Here is a 5,939-nt window from a genome sequence, read left to right as displayed (position 1 = left end):
ACATTTAAGTACCATAGTAGTGCATACATTATGTGAGATGCATCACATGCATTTATTTAAATTCCATTCACCTTGACATTCAAAGGCACTCTTATAGTTGAGCTTTAATCCTTAACCTCCAATCATCCTATAGCTCAGTAATGCATTTGGTAGCTTTAACTCCCTCTTTAACACATCAAAGCATTACAAAAATAGGTATTTCCTAGCTTTTGAAGATATCGCAACTGTCCAAAAATACCCAAATTCAATATACATGCTCATTCTTCTAACAAATGAGCAAAATCCTTACCTTAGAAGTTGGGTTGCCTAAATCTAGGCTCCAAATTTCCAATAAACTCAAGGGGAGAGAGTTTGACTAAATCTAAAAATATTTAGATTTGAGATTATTAACCAATTAAATCAAAAATCAATTGATTAAAACATGTAATCTTACCTCCAGATCAATTTGCCAAGCTTGGATTAGCTCCAAATAGCTCCAAGAATTTGTTTGGGAGGTTAGGGTTTTAGGGTCTTAGAGAGAGAAAAGAAGAAAAAGAGCTGAGAGAGCAAAATAAGGTGAAATGTCTTGAAACCCCTTTTTATTTTGACCTTTCTTCAGTGCTATATCGATACATTTGGTAATGTATCGATATATCAACCTTAATTTTGAATAAATGTATCGATACATTGAGGCAATGTATCAATACATTTCTAGCATAATGGTCCTAAGTGCTCACTGCTTCAAATGTATCGATACATTGGGACAATGAATTGATCCATGTTCATCTTTTACCAAATCTGTGGATACATTCTCAAACGTATTGATAGAATTCCTCCAAAACACCCTAAATTATTCTTCCAACCAAGAATATGTTGATACATGAGGGGCTGTATCAATATAGTTTCCCTTATAAACAGTTTTAAGTCTTTTAAAACATCCAAAAATCCAACTTAACACCCTAAATCTAGTTTGTATTAATTTCATACCTCAAATAACTTATATAATTCAAATCCTTATACATATATTCTCAAATATACATCAAATTAAATCAAATCCTCAAGCTATAGGATTAATTCATCATTTTGATCGATATTTGCCTTAATGTCATATTTAGGTGTCAAGGTGCCAAACATATACACAATTCCATTGAAAACTCTCTTTTGTACCCATAAGTGTTGCAATATCCACCAAAGTTCAATTTAGCTCGTTAATTAGCTTAGCTATTTCATCATATTATTAGAATCCTCAATGTACACTAAAATTCAAAGTCTTTTTCTATAGACCATAATAGCTCATAGGCATGCTCCACCAGCATATACATCAAGCTTCCAAGTTTACTGATCAAATCACTTGCCCAACGTTACATTTAAGCCATATAAAAAATATCAAAGGTGTTGCATACCAAGTACGTGAAAGTCTACTTTAATGAAATTTTTGAAGTTTAAACAGTTCCTAAATTATCAAATAAATATGTCAGTTAATACTCAATCGAGGAATCATATAATAATTGTTCTATGCTATTTTGAACTAGTCGAGTTTACTTAAACTTATTTTATAAACTACATCTACTACTTACCAAAATACCCATTTGTATAAACCTATAAAATCAATAATCTTACCTATAGCAAGTGAGAAATACTACCAAAATCCTTTAGTTTGGAAACATTAATAATTCTAAAGCAATAAACCATACTTTCAAAATAAAAAATCTAAGATTAAAGATTCTGGAGTGGGAAAATCTCAATTTCTTCATTTAAAACCCAAAACCTAGCTCAAATTTTTCAAAAATGGTGATTTTGAGCAAAAATAGGTTGAAAGAACTTAAGTGTTAGGGTTTTACATTGAAAATGTGGCTAAAGGTTGCTAACCCTAAAAATATGTGATATATTTATAAGCTAAGGTGTTAAAATAAGTTTTACCTTTTTTATTTTGCTAAAATCAATGAAATGTGTTGATACATTTGGCCCATGTATCGATACAATTGGTTTTGTAAAAATTACCTTGATATCTTATGAACATGATGTACTGATCCATGATCATATGTATCGATATATTGTGAACATGTATCAATATATTTGAAACAAAAATGTAGTTTTTGAAATAGATTACCTATAAAACCTGGCTAGCTTACTTACATTTACCTTTTTCATTTTTACACTCATTTACGTAAGATATTTAATGTAAATAAGCAAACACCCTCCATTTGGATTCTATAAAAATATAAAAAAAATCTAAATATAAAGAAATAAAATCTAAATTTTGGTTTCATGAACAAAATTGAAAAAGCTTGTCTGAAATTAAGTTTATGACTCCTACTTACCATAGCAAACTTACTCTAAAATTACGAAAAAATCATGTTTGGTCATCTAAATATCGGGGGAATCATTACCTCTAATTTCAATCTTCAAAAGATTGTTATATAAAAATCACATATTTTGACTTCTTCTAAACTTAGAAAAATTTTTGCCTCAGCAATGACTGATAACCAAAGTGTCAATGAATTTTTTTTTTAAGGTCAAAACTAAGTTTGATATCCAAATCATGAAATCTATATGCTCCCCTAAGGATTTCCTAACTTATCCTCTTACTCAAGGTAGGATATCACAGATTAAGTCCATAATTAATTGATTAAGTCTAAAGCCTTAGAAGTCTTTAATTAAAAAAGTCCAACTTAATCACCTTTCCCAATTTAATCTTATTAATCACCTTTTGTGTGTGATCCATTAGGCTTCCAACATGTTAGCAATGGAATTAAATTGTAATCCTAATTAATTTAATTCCATAGACTAAGATTGGCATCTAGCAATGCATCATGGCCACCCAAATATTGGAAGAATCAAGATGGTTTAACGCAACCTTTCAATGATTGGTCTCTTAATGTAATTCATTCCTTCATCATATATATTAGAGATGATAAAAGCATGGTGCAATGTCTACTCTCATTGATCTCCATATTGTTCTTGATGTTAGACCATTAGCTTAATAGAAACTTATGAAACTCTTTTCATAATCTCCAAGTCGCTTTGACCAAAGACTTTAATAAGTTAATATTAACCAAAAACTATTAGGATATGTCCTGTTATTCACTTGGGGTCATGATTCTTATCTTGACCACTCATTTGTCTTAACATCTTCATGCTATATCCAAAAGCATCCCGATTAGGCATCCTTGGTGAGGTACCTGTAAAGATGAAATCAAAGCATAGCACAGTACATATAAAACAACCTTGTGTCTTAAGTGTGAAATCCCACCTTGAGGAACATGATAACTTAAGAAATCCTTAGTGAGCATATAAATTACATATTTTAAACATCAAACTTAGTTTTAATCTTCAAAAGAATTCATTGACACTTTTGGTGGTCTGTCAACTTTAAAACGTAAAATTTTCTAAGTTTGAAAAGGGTCAAAATATGTAATTCTTATAAAACAATCTTTTAGGAATAAAAATTAGTAGTAATGATTCTCTTGATTTTTAAATAATCAAAAATGATTTTTTCATAATTTTTGGAAAACGTTTGCTATGGTATATGGAAGCCGCAAATTTAAATTCGGTTGAATTTTTTGATTTTGTTCTTGAAAACAAAATTTAGATATTTATTCTTATGGAATTTGATTTTTTTGATATCTTTATTGAATCCAAATGTGAGATTGTTTGCTTATTTACACCAAATATCTTAAGTAAATGAAAAGTAAAAAGAAAAAAGGACATTTAGTTAAATGATATTCACTATAAATTAGCTATGGAGGTTTTTATAGGCAATTTACCTCAAAAAAAACATTTTATCTCAAATGTATAGATACATCTAGCCCCAAAAACATTTCTGATGAACATTTATCGATACATATTCTCCAAAACCAATGCATCAATACCTGGGCCAATGTATCAATACATTTCATCGATTTCAAAAATATAAAAAAGGTAAAAATGTATTTTCACACCCCAACTTATAAATATATCACAGTTTTCGAGGGTTAGCAACCCATAGTCACATTTGCAAGGTAAAATTGCAACTTTTAAGCTCTTTTAACTCATTTTTAACTCAAAACTCCATTTTTATGATTCTAAAGCTTAGTTTTGAGTTTTATGGAAACAAAATGACATTTGTAGCTTTTGAATCTTTTGGTCTTAGATTTCTAGAACTTAAATATTTGTTTTATTGCTTAGGTTTTCTATTGGTGATTAAAGTTTAAAGGTTTTATGATTTTCTTAAGTATCTAAGCTCACTTAAAGTAAAGATAAAAGATTTATGGCTTTCTAAGCATGGGTTTTGCTAGAAAATTAGTTTAGTTAATAGCGAGTTGTTTCGAAAGTACTTAGAATGATTATTATAAGATTTTTATTCTAGGAAACGATTGTGATGATTGTTGTATGATAGAAACACTTGAAAACTCCACGGATAATGCTGAAACGGAGTTGTGATTGGATCTAAGAATCGACTCTCTAATTAGGTGAATGGATATATATTTCTAAGTATTTTAATATGTAAAGTTAGCATGATTTTTATGGAAAGGATTTGAACTACAAGGTTTTATGAAGTTTCAAAGGAAATGTTCAAATGACTTGATTTGATAAAGATTGTGATATGTGAGACACAATGATTTTCTAATTATTTACGAATCTACTATATATGTAAATATGCTACTATGTGTTAGTTTTCAACAAGGAGGGACAAGCCCCTTTATGTTTGTAGTTTACTCGATTACTCCAGCCTTCAGGCTAGTGTGAGTACAAGATATTTCTATGGTTAATTTATAAAAGTTATTATGCACATGTTAAATATGATGTAGCATGCTAAGAATGTTGGATGCATGAGTTTCATTTATGAGATTGTAACATGTAGGCCATGAGATGTATGTGTTAAATATGTCATATACATTATGGGCTAAGCATGTAATCGATTTATGAGGTTATGAAATGTATGCCATGAGATGTATGTGTTGAGATAGTCATATACACTATAGGTTAAGTATGATGATGATTCATGGAAATGTTATATGTTCATGATGCAAACTAAAGACAAAACAATCTTAAGCTTAAGAGATTTATGATGATCATGGGAGAGGGCGAAGTGCTATTCTCGTAGTTTTAATGATTATTCACATGAGGTGAACCAGACGATAGTCAAAACTTTGTCCACTACGTGCCTGAGTGGGGTGGGACCCCTCGATAGATCATGGATGAAGTTGATGTGCCATCCACGAGAATGTGCTAAGATCCAAAATAATAGAGGTTAAACCACTATTCACTAGAATGGGGCTGACCAACTCATAGTTAGAATGTTATGACGAATGAGATTAATGAGTTAGAGAAATGATTAAATCAGTATTGCTTCATGATTTATGCTTAAATGCCTAGATAATGATTATATGAGTATTGATGATGTTGTTTACACTGTAATGTGGTGATATTGGCTTGGTTAGACAGAACCTGGGAATGATCCTTCAATGATGAAAAGAGTTATAAAAGAGTTAAAATCAAGAAAATGCCAAGAAAGTTGGAATGTATGGCCAAAGAATTGGTACATATGAAGTATGTATTGATACATTACAGAATGTATCGATATAATTGTTGCAGAATTGACTTTTCAAGTGATTTTAGAGAGATTTTCATGGTTAAATGGTTTTTAATGACTTATGCAAAGATGTTTTCCATGCAATGTTATTCAGAGGATGATTAAATGCTATGTTTCATGAACATTATGGTAATGTGAAAGGATTGCGAATCATATGTATTTATAATTACATGGTTATGAAAACTCATGTCCCCTTCTTCGTATCGACTGACGTAGTCTTTGTGACTCACATGTTATTTTCCCTCACTATTTTTGTTATAGATCAGTGGTAGCACTCTCTTGCTAGCAGCTAGTGTCACGGAGACGTTATCCATTCATTTCTCATTGGTAGGTGTCTAGAAGCCTCTCGATGCCTAACGAGTCAGTCATGTTTCACTGATGAGTT

The sequence above is a fragment of the Theobroma umbraticum genome, unplaced genomic scaffold (genome assembly GCF_002168275.2).
Source record: "Theobroma umbraticum cultivar Fairchild unplaced genomic scaffold, ASM216827v3 scaffold_477.0, whole genome shotgun sequence".
NCBI classification, from domain to species: Eukaryota; Viridiplantae; Streptophyta; class Magnoliopsida; order Malvales; family Malvaceae; genus Theobroma; species Theobroma umbraticum.
Note: the sequence above shows the minus strand (reverse complement) of the source record.